Raw genomic sequence first — 14,572 nt, 5'->3', positions numbered from 1 at the left:
ACAGGAGCAGCTCTCGAGTCCAGCAGCAGACACGCAGCAGCACACAAGCACAGCAGCACGAGTTCAGAACAGCAAGAAGCACCCCCTCGGGTTCCCTTGGATGACAGCAACACAGGTAGTAGGCAGCAGGGAAATAGCAAAGTAAAGAGTGAGAGACAGAGGAAGAGAAAGGAGAAAGCTAAGAGAGAGACCGAGAAGAGTTTTGAGAGAAAAGAGGAGAGGAGGCTGAAGAGAGTGAATCCGAGAGGAGGGAGAGGAAGAGAAAGGAAAGGAGAGAACTCAGAGAGAAGAGGGGTGAGGCCGAGAGGAGAAGGGGCGAGAGAGTCTTGCTGAAATAAAAAGAGCCTAGTCACTACTTGAAGCCCTACCTAGCGCACGAGGACGCCCACACCCGGCTGCATGGCCGAGTCAAATCAAACCATATTTATTTATTTATTTATTTTTCTTTTCATTTCTTGTTTCTTCCTTTTTTTTTTTTTTGTTTCCCAGCGCACAAGGAGGATTTTGACCTTCCTAAAGCCCTTATATCTCAAAGCTCAAAACATGAAAATTGTAGAGCACTTTTTCAGATTTCCACAACATTTTGAATCACCTCGATCGGAGCTCGGATGGGAGAATTATGCCCAAATTACGAAGTAATGTCGGCTTTAATGTCCATAACTTACCCTGCAATAATAAAATACCAAAAATTCGTAAATTATTCAATAAAACCCAAATATTATAAATAAAACGCAATGTTAAAATGTTGATCATAATGAGACATTTAATTAAAAATATAATCCTTAATGCATGAATTAAAACACCTAATTACGTAATTTAGGCGCTTAATCACACCCCCCAACTAATGTTTTTTTAGTCTCTAGCAAATAAAGTGAATGAAATCCAGGGCAGTACCCCCAAATACTAATTCTAACAAATATGAAATGAATGCACATGCTTCACAATCATACCATTTCACATACAGGAATATAACCAAATTTCACACATGTTCATTCATATACAATGCACACAACTCCAAAGCAAGTCATTCATGCAAGTTTCATCGTTATATAGCCGTTAAGAATAGTATACTCACATGAAGTTAACCAGCAATACAATTCAGAGTTAATGTAGTCATATAAATCAAAGTATAAACAAGTGAAATCTTGAGGTATGTGTAATGTGTATGACTCATTACACTCAGGATACTAGTGGACACCTACAGAACGGTCGTTTTGACTCGGCCTAACTGGTATACCCTTAAAAACATTCAAAAAGAATGGGTTCACTTGTCATATGTGAGGAGGAGTGTCGCGATCAAACATCCCACATATTGCAAGGAACAAATGCTAAATGTATGGAGTGGACTAGTTTGAAAAGGATTCAGCCTAATTGTGAGGTATCAAGTCCTTCACCCTAGCATCTTTTCACCTACTCGCCATATCCAACCAAGACCACCTTAGATCAAGTTATTCACAAATCAGACGTGAATACATCTGAGGCATTAAGCAGTTGAAGAGTCTTCATATGTGGAGAACATGTGTCGTGTCCTTGACTTTTTATGGTATTTGTGTGGAGCAGGTATTAACCTTTCATTTCATGTGCATTTCTATTTTTCTTATTCTTTCTTCTACTCGTTCTTCAATTTCTGTCTTTTCATTGTCAATTAGGATAATCATTACACTTCTTTTGTTATCTTCATACCACCAATGGGAATTAAGCTTGAACAGTAGACTATGAACTAAGTCTATTTCTAGGGTGGCTCAGCCTTCACATCTTAAGTAGGCTATAAGACTTAGGTTTCTATCTCCCTACTAGATGTCACATTTAGGCTAGTAAGTCAAAAACAGAGACTAGTGTACAAAGAGTATTCAGAAAAAAAAAGGGAAAGTTGAGTTTCATGAACTCTGAGCTGACATAAAAAACTCAAAAAAATGATAAATGACTCAACAGTACCTCACAAGGTGTCATAGTCGCCATGGGCGCTCTCCCAGTGCTCACAAGGAACCCTAAGTGTTACGAATCACGTGAATGTGTATTTTCAGTCTCATGAGATACCATGTAAGTACCAGAGTTTATATAGGTAGATTAACACGAATGAACTACCAGTCAACCTTCATGGAGTTAAAAAGCCATATAAAGAAAAACTACACATAAATAACTCGAGTGTGTTACTCTTAGGTTATATGCAAGTATGTGAAGGGTATAAGTCAGTGTTAATTATGACATAATCATCTATCCTCAATGCTCCTTTTTTTCTCTTTTATTTTTTATTTTTTATTAATACAAAACTCAGCAAGTGGATATGCACAGTGTCACATGCAAATTCTCACCCCCCCAACTAAAGTGGAACATTGTCCTCAATGTGAAAGCATAAGAGAAATAGAAAAACTGTGCACAGGTGAACAGACTAATAGAAAAAATATAGAAAATTACTACCAACTAATGCAACGGAAAAAGAAAAGAAAAATGCAAATAAAGAAACAAAGAAAACAAAAAGAAAAAGAAAAGTAGTAAGAGAGAAAGGTCAGAAAACTCCCCTAGGGTCTTGCAGAAGCAAGACCTCTTCATTTGGATTGAAGGGAGTCATGAGAGGCTTGAGCCGCTATCCATTGACCATGAAGCTGTTATCATTCGTTGGGTCCACAATTGCCACTGCATTGTGGGAATGAGCGTGTTCAACGATGTACAAGCCACCCCATTGGGTCATCAGTTTCCCGAGAAACAGATGTAATCTAGAGTCGCGGAGAAGATCTTGCTGATTCGGGAAAAATTGTTTATCCTTGATTTTATGCAGTAGCTTCATCCGCTTCTTCGCTAAGCGAGCCTTGTCATAAATTTTCCTCTTGGATTCTTTAAGATCTCATACTTGCAACTTTCTTAAGCCTTTGACATCATCAAGTGAAAAGTTAATCTGTTTTATAGCCCATAATGTATAATGTTGAATCTCAATAGGTACATAACATGCCTTACCATAAACCAACTTGTAGGGAGACGTCCCTAAATTTGTCTTGAATGCAGTTTGGTAGGCTCAAAGTGCATCAACTAGTTTCTCGAACCAGGCGTTTTGATTAGGACAACCCGTCTTCTCAAGTATGATCTTGATCTCTGCAAAGAACTTACGCTTATCTTGCGTTACCCCATGTTCTGGCGTTCGATAGGTGACAAGGTAGTGCACAATATCATCAAACCAAGGAGCGCGTGACATGTCGGTGATAGAATAGATGATGTCAGCATCTAACATCTCCAATACTTCTTTCTTTACCACTTCTGTCATGGTTGGGTTCAGTCTTCATTGCGCATCACAGACTGGTATTGCATCTATCTCTGTGGATTGCCCCTCTGCTTCTGGCAACTCTCCAACTAAGGGAACTTTTTCATCAAATACCTTAGGCTGCTCAGGAGATTCACTCTCAAATGTACCATCAGAATCAAATGCCGATAACAACTTTGAAATATCCAAGTCATCTACCACATCAACTGCATGTACCTCTGAATCATCACACCTAGTCGGCGTCTTGTGAGCATTAAACACGTTCATCTCCAATGTCATATTTCCGAATGTGAGTTTCAGTACTTCACTTCGACGATTGATCAATGCATTGGAGGTAGCAAGGAATGACCGCCCAAAAATAACAGGTGCCTGGTAGATGTTGGAGACAGACTGCTGCATATCCAAAACTACAAAGTCCATTGGGTAATAAAATTTGTTAACTTTTACTAATACATCTTCAATAACGCCTCGTGGAGCTTTTAATGATCTATCTGCCAACTGTAGCATCATGAGTGTTTTCTTCAGCTCACCTAACCCCAATTGCTCATATATTGAAAATGGGAGTAAGTTCACACTACTCCCCAAATCAAGTAAGGTTCTCCCAATACGAGATTTACCAATCATAATAGAAATAGTAGGAGAACCAGGATCTCTGAGCTTCTGAGGAGTCTGACTCAGTATCAACGCACTAACTTGCTCGGTCAAGAAAGCTTTCTTCTTCACGTTCAATTTCCTTTTCACTGTGCACAGATCCTTTAGAAATTTTGCATATGCAGGAACTTGCTGTATGACTTCCAAAAGTGGAATGTTGATCTTCACTTGCTTGAAGATTTCTTGAATTTCATTGTGATATTTGTTCTTCTGACCAGCTAACAACCTCTGAGGATAGGGTACCACAGATTGATACTCCTTAATAGTCTCATCCTCCTTATTACCTAACTTCTTTGAATCTGAGCTTGCTTCATCTAATTTTTCTTTTGCTTCATCTGTCTCAGTTGCAACTTCAGGTGTTGGAGCAACTGTTTGTTGATCAACGGGCATTTCAAGATGGGAAACTTCTTTTCCGCTCCTCAAGGTAATAACAACTTTCGCTGTTTCAATAGAATCCCCTGAAACAGTATGCACTGGTTGTTGTTGTTGTCGATATACTTAGGGATTAGGCTGAGGTTGTGCTAGAAATTTTCTTTTTTCTAAGGTATTCAACTGTGTACTTGTCTTATTAATAGTTTCTCTCAATTCATTCATGGCTTGAGTATTCTGGCTGTTAGTCGTGACATGAATCTGCATGAACTGCTGAAACATATTCGTCATCCGCGTCATGCTATCATCAGAAGATTTCTTTGATGGAATAGGAGCTAAATTTGGCTGAAATCCTGGAGGTGCGTAGCTCTGAGAGATTTGTTGCGGCTGATACTACTGTTGAGGAGCTGCAACTGGATGATATAATGGCTACGGAGGTGGTGCATATGATTGAGGAAGTTGCTAAAACTGTGAGGAAGATTGACCAGACTGATCATTCCTTCATGAGAAGTTCGGGTGATGTCTCTATCCCGAATTATAAGTGTTTGAGAATGGTTGATTTTGAGATTTGTTGACCCAATTTGCTGACTACATCTGATCTGATCCACTATTTTGCAATATTGGTAGAAGCGGACAATCCTCCATCGATTTCGCAGCTTTCATTTTCTCCGACTCCATAACCTCTATTTTTTTAGACAACGCAGCAACAAGAGCCCGTAAATTAGTTTCCTCTTTGACCTCGTATCTACCTCCACCACCGATTGCTCTAAGTGGTTGTGCTGCCATTGGTGCCTGATCATATTGTGTGTTCCATTGTTGGACACTTTCAGTTAAGTAATCAAAGAATGATAGAGCCTTATCCGGTTCCTTGCTGAAGAACTCCCCGTTGCACATAGTTTGGACAAATTGTTTACATTCAGGGGTAAGAGCAGTATAAAAATAATTCACTAACCTCCAAGATTCGAATCCATGGTGTGGACATATATTCATCAAGTCCTTGAATCTCTCTTAGCAAGCTTGGAAGGTCTCGTCACCTTTCTGCATGAACTGATTGATTTGCTCCTGCAGGTACTGGGTTCTCTGAAAAGGAAAGAACTTATGTAAGAACTCACGCTGCATTTTAGCCTAGCTAGTAATAGAGTTAGGTCTCAGAAAATTAAACCAAATTTTTGCCTTATCTTTCAAAGAAAAAGGAAACAGGCGAAGTTTGATAAACTCATCGATTCTAGCTCTATTAATGAAAGTGGTATAGACTAACTCAAAATTTGTCAAATGCTGGTATGGACTCTCGGAGCCCATCCCGTGAAACTAGGGTATCACATATAACATACCACGCTTAATTGTGAAGTTCGGTGCATCTTGTAGTAACACAATGCAGGAAGGTGTAGAAGTGCATGTAGGTTGCAGAAAATCTTGAAGTGTACGTGGTGCAACCATAACTTCCTAAAAAATTTCTTCAAATAGATTACTCAAATAAATTTCAGAATCACTCGTAAAAGTAATAGGAGAACAATCAAATTCTGTGCTTTGTGTGTCACTACTGGTGTTAAGTGAAATTTTACACAGTCTATTTGAAATATCTCGGACCCAAGGCATCAAACATCAATTCAAACAGCAGAAATTTACCAATGCAGCAGCAAGCAAGCATGATCAAATTTTTTTTCAAAATTTTCAAATATTTTTTTAATTTTTAAAATAAAAATAAAAAATAATTGGAAAAACACAAATTTTGAAATTAAATCTGACACTCTCTGGCAATGGCGCCAAAAACTTGACTCACTTGAAAAATGAGTAGTGCGAAGGCTGTCCCAAGTATAGGAGTTCAGTCATGTAATAATTAGCTCAAGGGTTAGATCGTCTTCTCAGGGAATGCAGTTTAATTCCAAATTTTGTGTAATTCCAACAGAAAATTAGAAAAGATAAGTTTACTGAACACAGTTTAGATTCGGGTTTTCTAGGATGTTTGAGCTTTTCTTTTTGACAAATTAAAAGAACGTGCAATTTAAATTATGAACCCTAACACATACTAAATTAACAACGAAAAACGGGAAAGGGCACAATAAGATAGACTACGACAGAATTAAATATTAACCACAATCCTACGTTTGAAATTCCGGACAAAAGCCTAAAGATCAAAACTTTACTACGTAATTTAAGCATGCAACTTCAAAAAAAAAAAAACTCAATCAAACACAAACTCAAATAAAAACTAAATTTTAATGCAATCAAGAATGCAAATTTAACTCTTTAAGAACTTGAACAATAAACGGAAACACGATAAAAATCAGACTTTAATTAAACTGAAATTAAAATAATTAGAACCCAACAAAATTTAAATCCTAAAGAAGATTTTTTTTTTGATAATTTTTAAAGATCAAACTGAACTTTAACGAGAAGAAGTAATCACCCAAGCAAAAATCAACTCCAATAATAATATTAATTAAGAAGAGAAAAAAATAAATAAACTTTAATAATAATAACCCAACAAAATTCAAAAGTTTAAAACTTTAACTCAAATTCAACTAAAAAAAAAACAATATTCAAGAGAGAGAGAGAGAGAAGAAGAAGATGGCTGGCCGTGTATGTTGAAGAGAGCAGCTGCAATGGAGGACAGCAGCAGGACACAGGAGCAGTTCTCGAGTCCAGCAGCAGACATGCAGCAGCAAAGTAGAGATCAGCAAAGGGACTTCTCGGTGAGGGATTGAAACAAGAGCAGCACAGCAGCAAGGTCCTTGGGTTGGCAGCACCTTAGGGTCCCTCAGCAGCAGCAGCAAACAAGCACAGCAGCACGGGTTCAGAACAGCAAGAAGCACCCTCTCGGGTTCCCTTGGATGGCAGCAACACAGGTAGGCAGTAGGGAAATAGCAAAGTAATGAGTGAGAGACAGAGGAAGAGAAAGGAGAAAGCTAAGAGAGAGAGCCGAGAAGAGTGTTGAGAGAAGAGAGGAGAGGAGGCAGAAGAGAGTGAATTCAAGAGGAGGGAGAGGAAAAGAAAGGAAAGGAGAGAACTGAGAAGAGGGGTGAGGCTGAGAGGAGAGGGGGCGAGAGAGTCTTGCTGAAATAAAAAGAGCCCAGCCACTACTTGAAGCCCTACCCAGCGCACGAGGATGCCCACACCCGGCTGCATGGCCGGGTCAAATCATACCATATTTATTTTTTTATTTTTTCTTTTCTTTTCTTTTCTTGTTTCTTCCTTTTTTTTTGTTTTCCAGCGCACAAGGAGGATTTGGACCTTCCTAAAGCCCTTATCTCTCAAAGCTCAAAACATGAAAGTTATAGAGAACTTTCTCGGCTTTCTACAACATTTTGAATCACCTCGATCGGAGCTCGAATGAGAGAATTATGCCCAAATTATGAAGTAGTGTCGGCTTTAATGTCCATAACTTACCTTGCAATAATAAAATACCAAAAATTCATAAATTATTCAATAAAATCCAAATATTATAAATAGAGCGTAATGTTAAAATATTTAGCATAATTAGACATTTAATTAAAAATATAATCCTTAATGCATGAATTAAAACACTTAATTACGCAATTTAGGCGCGTAATCATAGCATACTCACTCAACAAAGCTCTTAATAAGGACAAGTTTGATTAGAAGGGAGAAAAACTTCTGTTTATTGGGTACAACGATGAATCAAAGGGCTACCGACTACTGAATCCTGTTAATCACAAGCTGACAGTGGCAAGAGATGTCATCTTTGACGAAAGAGGAGTATGGCAGTGGACTTCCAGCGGCCAGAACTCAACAAATATTCCAGATTTTGTACTAGCTGAAGCAACAAGACCTAAATTAGCTACTGAATCTTAGAATCTAGCAATTTCAGAAGCTGAAATTGCACCTGGGAACCTTAGTTAAAAATCTGAAAATTCAGAAAATGAAGGAACTTCATCCTCTTCACTTGTCCTAAGAAGATTTGAAAGAGTTAGAAGACCTCCGAAGAGGTATGGTGATTTTAGAAGCTATTTTTCTAATGAAAATTCAGAATTTGCTCTCTTCTCTTGTGAGCCACAAAATTTTGAAGATGCAGTGAAGGATAAAAAATGGAGAAAGGCCATGGAAGAAGAGCTGAATGTGATTTAAAAGAACAACACATGGAAGCTTGTGGATCCTCTTGAAGGCAAAAACATTATTGGTCTCAAATGGGTTTACAAAACCAAGTACAACGAGGATGGTTCCATTCAAAAGTACAAGGCCAGATTGGTTGCCAAAGGTTATTCTCAACAATCTAGAGTTGATTTCAATGAGACCTTTGCATCGGTTGCAAGAATTGAGACAATTCAGCTTATACTTGCAATAGCTGCCAAATTGGAGTTAAATGTGTATCAAATGGATGTTAAATCTGTGTTTCTTAATGAAGAACTGAATGAGGAAGTTTATGTTGAGCAGCCACGTGGATATGAAGTAAAAGGCAAAGAAGAAAAGGTGTACAAACTGAACAAGGCTTTGTATGGCCTCAAACAAGCTTCATGAGCTTGGAACAATAAGATTGATTCTTATTTTCAGAATTCGGGATTTCAGAAAAGCTCTCATGAGCCAGCTCTTTATTTTTTTTTAAAAAGAAACTGATTTCATCATTGTTTGCTTGTACGCTGATGATCTGATTTACTTTGGAAGCAATCTTCATTTACTTCTTGATTTCAAGCACTCAATGATGAAAAATTTTGAGATGACAGACTTAGGGATCATGAAGTACTTCCCCGGGATGCAAGTTAAGCAAGCAAGAAGGGAAATTTTCATTTCCCAAGAAAAGTATGTAGCTGATATCTTGAAGAAATTTCATATGAAGGACTGTAAGCTTGTAAGTACTCCTATGACTCTAAATGAAAAATTAAATTCTGTTGATAGAGCTAAGAAATTCGACGAAAATCTGTATAGGAGTTTAGTTGGATCCCTTATTTACTTGACTCATACAAGGCCTGATATTACACAAGTTGTTCGTATGTTGTCTAGGTTCATGCACAGCCCAAGCGTTCTTCATTATGCAGCAGCAAAAAGGGTATTAAGATACCTTAAAGGCACACTAAAACTTGGACTGAAGTACTGCAAAGATTCTGAGTTTGTTTTGACCAGTTTCACTAATAGTGATTGGGCCGGATCAGTTGATGATTGAAAAAGCACATTGACATATGTTTTCTGCCTTGGAAATGGAACCATTTCATGGTGTTCAAGAAAGAAAAACATTGTTGACTTGTCATCTACAGAAGCAAAATATATTTTAGCAACAGAGGCTGCTTGTGAAGGAGTTTGGCTGAGGAAATTACTTCGTGATTTAGGATTGAAGCAAGAGGGTCCTGCAGCCTTTTATTATAATATGTCAGGAATAGCTCTAACTAAGAACGTAGTTTTTCATGCCAGGACAAAGCATATTGAGGTCAGACATCACTTTATTCGTGACCTTGTGCAGAAGGAAGAAATTCAGCTAGAATTCATTAGCACTAATGAACAACCAGCAGACATGCTCACAAAACCTATTACTATTGAGAAGTTTTTGAAGTTCAGAGACATGTTAGGACTCATGGCTTTTAAGGGGAATTTGTGAGAAAGTCGTGAACCTACTGAAGTTAGTTAATTCAGTTATTTAGTTGAAAAGTTGGCAGACAACTCAGCTTACAGTCAGCAGAACATTCAGCAATAAAATTACTCAGTCAGCAAGTTGCAGCCAGTGTGATTCTTATTCAAAGTTTTGTTCAGTTTTTCAAAGTGGAATACAACTGTGATCCATTAATAGCACATGAGTGAATTGTTTAGGCCAGGAACTTGTCATTTTCTTTGCCTCGTTTCTAGGTTTATTTAATGAGTTGTTAAGTTCCTAGAATATTAAAATTTCCTATCTATTCTCCATGTTCTCTGCTCTATAAATAGTGGCCTTATCCCAGTCATTTTGAGTAGTGAAAAAATAGAAAATAATCTCAAAAATCTCTCAAAAAGTGCTGCAGCACTGTAGCTTTTTATATATGTAATTTCTTCATCAAGTCAGTAAATTGAAGAGGCATTTTTCAGTATTTTTCTTCTCTATTTTTTCTATTTTTCTATTCTTTTGTTCCAACAATTGCAAGTCACACCATACTCGAGGCATATCTTCCAACCTCCTTTGATTAGAGTAAGGCCGCTGTGCAGAAATATAGGCAGTAGCCAAATCTGTGTTACCAACAACATGAGGAGTAGGATTATTGGCAGCAAGTAGAGTAGAATTTTCCACAATCTCATCCTCCTTTTTCTTTATCATCACACTCCTTCGACAATCTTTTCGTCGTACTTCAGAAAATATTTCCCCGAGTGGGGGTTGAGGCTGTCTCCCTAAGATTCTTCCCCTTACTTCATCAAAGTCATCATTAAGTCCAGCCAAGAATTTAAAAATTCTTGCATTCTCCGCCATCTTCTTATTGTGATTGCAATCAGCAGGATTTTTCCATTCATAATCATTGAATAAATCTAGATCTTGCCATAGGCGCTTAAGAACATTGACATACCTTGTTATACTGCTCTCTCCTTGATAAGTATTGCTGATCTTCTGCTGCAGTTCATAAATCTGAGAGTAATTCCCAAGGTCCGTGTACATCTGACTCACATTGTCCCAGAGTTCCTTTGCAGTAGAATAGCACATGTAATTAGCATTAATATCTTCATCCATAGCATTCATGAGCCATGCCATCACCATGGAATTTTTAGCATCCCATATAGCATAAGATGGGTTTGTCTTCTCAGGCTCCTTAGCTTCATCAGTCAAGTACCCTATCTTCCTTCGTCCATGAATATACATCCTGACAGATTGTGACCACCGCAGGAAGTTGGCCTCATTCAATCGTATATTGGTAATTTGGATAGAGTAAGGTTTAGAATGGGTAGTTTTGGTTTCAGGTTTGGTTTCAGCCATGGCTACAACAACAGAAGAAATTAGGGTAGAGTTGAACAAGGAAGAAAACCCTATAGAGATTAGGGTCAAATTGGAGCCGCCAAGGGAAACTAGGGTTTACACAAGGCCAAGAGCTAGACCTAGCTCTGATATCATCTAGAATGAGATAGCTTCTTGTGGAAATAATTCTCATTAATCGTAACATAGGTACAGGTCCGTATAAATAGATGTATAGCAGAAGAATAGAAGGAAAGAACCAAGAAGGAAAGAACTAACGATGCTAACTTCTAAGGAAACTAAATATTCTAGGATATTCACACATTTACAGCCGAGATTCTCTTAGAAAAATAGGAAAGCTAACTAAATAGATTTGAAACTTTCCAACACTATCTCTGTCCTTTAGAAACACGGGTGCACATTTACTTGATCTGCCTACTCATATGACCATTTTCCAATTCTTAATGTGGAGGATGCTTTGTCATCTAGTAACCCGTGCTGGGTTAGCAGTTCCTTGGGCACCTTCCATTTTCCAAACACAGGGTGTAGTGGATTCTATTCTCATGATGAGTTTGTGATTTTTCCTTGGGGTGATTTTCCAGGGTATTTGGTTCAGTGGAGAGTCACCCCGCTTCGGATGCTAAATGGCTAACAGAGGATACTATTCATGAGAGAGCTCTTGAGCTTTTAGTGGAGGGCGTGTTCAACAATCACTGTAAAATTCACTAACATTTATAAATGTGTTTAGCATACTTGCTTCCCTTGCTAAACACAGGTTGCCTATGGAGGGTGGTATTAATGAATTGTGTTACTTAAATACCACGTGATTGTCATTTGCTTACATGAATTGCTTTCTCTTTTTGCTTTACATTTGACTATTGTGAATGTGTTCCTATGGTAAACCATAGTATACTTTGGATGAGTAGTTAAGCAAGAGTGCCTTAGCTAGTGCCACATGGCTCTTCACAAGGTGTGAAATGTTCAGCCCATGACACTAAAGGAGGTAGTCAAACTGCATGGTTTGCTGACTTCCATGGAGTCTAAGAGGGATACCAAGTTCTCTAATTGCTTTTGGAAGACGCTTTGGAGAATGTTGGGATTTACTTGCTGCTTTCTCTTTCTTGCCACCCTCAAACTTATGGTTGGACTGAGGTTGTGAATTGTATTCTAGGTGATCTACTTAGGTATGCGGTCGGAGAAAAACAGGGAAATTGGGACTTAGTGCTACGCACTGTTGAGTTTGATTATAATAATCCTGCGAATTGGTCCATTGGTAAGAGTCCCTTTGCATGGGTATTTGGTTACAAATACGAGGATCCACTGATCTTGTTCTTTCACTAGATGCTTGTATTTTGTAGCCTACTGCGTCCTTTGTTAGTCACATCCTTGAATTGCATGCCGAGGTTAGGTGAAAACTTGCCATGAGTAATATGGCTTTTAAACTTGTTGCAGATGTGTATCAGTATGGATAGAGAATTTATTGTGATGATAATGTTATGGTTTGCATTAGACCTGAATACTACCCCATAAATTCCTTTAAACAAGCTCCACACCCATGCTGCTGGATCTGCCTCCATCCTTTAGAAACACGGGCCTAATGCACATTTACTTGATCTGCCTATCATATGACCATTTTCCAATTCTTAATGTGGAGGATGCTTTGTCATCTAGTAACCTGTGCTGGGTCAGCAGTTCCTTGGGCTCCTTCCATTTTCCAAACACAGGGTGTAATGCACATTTACTTGATCTGCCTACTCATATGACCATTTTCCAATTCTTAATGTGGAGGATGCTTTGTCATCTAGTAACCCATGTTGGGTCAGCAGTTCCTTGGGCTCTTTCCCATGGTTTTAAATCGCGGTTGCTGGTAGCGTAACGTAACGGTAACGGGTGTAATGGGAAGCAGGAGTAGCGGATGTTAAATAACGGGAAGCAGGTGTAACAGTCGTGAATTTTTTTGAAGCACGCACAACCTTGTGCATATTAGCGTTCTTGCATGTTTTAAGCTTTTAGCCCTTCTTAGAAAGAGTTTTAGTGTATTTTGGATCCTTTAGTTCGAGTAAGTAAGTTATATGGTAAGGGCAACGAGTTTACATGTGTTTTAAACCACCATTGATAGAAAAATTACGTGTGTGTGTGTGTGTATTTATAGTTCTCGTTGTTCTTATTTGTGATAAATTCTTATGTGTGCTAATTTAATTAATAGAACCAAATACATTATGCACTCCATTAATCTATTAGACACATAAGACATACAAATAATGCAAATATAAAATAGCTAGAAAAGAAAGATGGTTGAAGTTGAAAAATATATAACATAAATATCACATTATTAATATTATCAAAATAAAATAGTTTCCTAACTAGTATTTTCAAATTGTTAATTAATGCATCTATTGTGAGTATTTAAAGAAATAGTAAATTATGTATCATTGCCATCCTCATTATAATCTTTTCCCCCTCTCGCCACATGGTATATTGAGAATGATTTATGAAAGAGAGGGAAAAAGTGAGAAGAAAAGGTGAAAAATAAAATAATTTTTTTGGTGTAACAAACCTGTAGCAGTTACGTAATGGCTGCTACGGTTGTGATTTTTCTTCTCACTGATTTCGCGGTGTGTAACGGTATCGGTAATCCAAAAAACCATTATGTAACGGCGTTACTTAACGGTTGTGGCCTTTATTTAAAACCATGCTCCTTCCATTTCACAAACACAGGGTGTAGTGGATTCTATTCTCAATGATGAGTTTGTGATTTTTCCCTGGGGTGATTTTCCAGGGTATTTGGTTCAGTGGAGAGTCGCCCTGCTTTGGATGCTAAATGGCTAACAGAGGATACTGTTCATGAAAGAGCTCTTGGGCTTTTAAGAGTCAATACTTACTCTCTCAGGAGGCAAGTTCCTTTCAGCCTGAAGAGTATGATGGAGGACCACCTACATCATTTAGGTACAATTTTTTTCGGTGTCAATTTAGGAAAGTATGCATGCAGTAGATTTTTGTTTGCATTGTATAATTTCTGTTTTGTTGGGGTTAAAATGTGATTGTATTTTAGTTAGATGTAGTGTACAAAATACTTGGGTAGTATGTTGTATTGGACGCTTATTGTTTGGAATTCGGAATTATGGAACTGATTTCCTTCTCTCATGCAGCCTCTCCCTCTTCCCTTCATCTTCCTCCTTTCTTCTTCTTCTTCCTTCGCTTTCCTTGTCAAGTTCTTGAGGAAATTTTTGTAGGATGGGAACAGGGTAATTGGATGGATCACTTTGAACCAATTTGGTGACAAATTTCTACCAACAGGGTCATGGAATTGTTGTCATAAATCCAATTGTGTTTAGTTCAGTTAGTAGTTATTGTGTTTGTTTGAAATAACTCGTAGTAGGCTTATGCATCTTTGAGGGTTGGTATGTAATATGTGTGTACTATAGGAGTTCATTAGTAGTAAG

The 14,572-nt window shown here is 38.0% G+C and overlaps 1 protein-coding gene across 3 annotated transcripts in view; it reads left to right on the top strand.

The window, feature by feature from the left end:
• The window catches only part of LOC131165088 (uncharacterized), a 58,144-nt gene extending 43,871 nt beyond the window's left edge, over window positions 1-14,273 (top strand). For all 3 annotated transcript variants that reach the window (XR_009139423.1, XR_009139427.1, XR_009139425.1), the window contains one exon: window positions 13,909-14,273. The gene's annotated coding sequence lies outside the window, so the exon portion shown is untranslated. The remainder of the gene's footprint in view (window positions 1-13,908) is intronic.
• The last annotated feature ends 299 nt before the right edge of the window (window positions 14,274-14,572 follow it).

This window comes from Malania oleifera, chromosome 9 (assembly GCF_029873635.1).
Source record: "Malania oleifera isolate guangnan ecotype guangnan chromosome 9, ASM2987363v1, whole genome shotgun sequence".
In the NCBI taxonomy this organism is placed as follows: domain Eukaryota; kingdom Viridiplantae; phylum Streptophyta; class Magnoliopsida; order Santalales; family Ximeniaceae; genus Malania; species Malania oleifera.
Note: the sequence above shows the minus strand (reverse complement) of the source record. Positions and strands in the feature narration are given on the sequence as shown.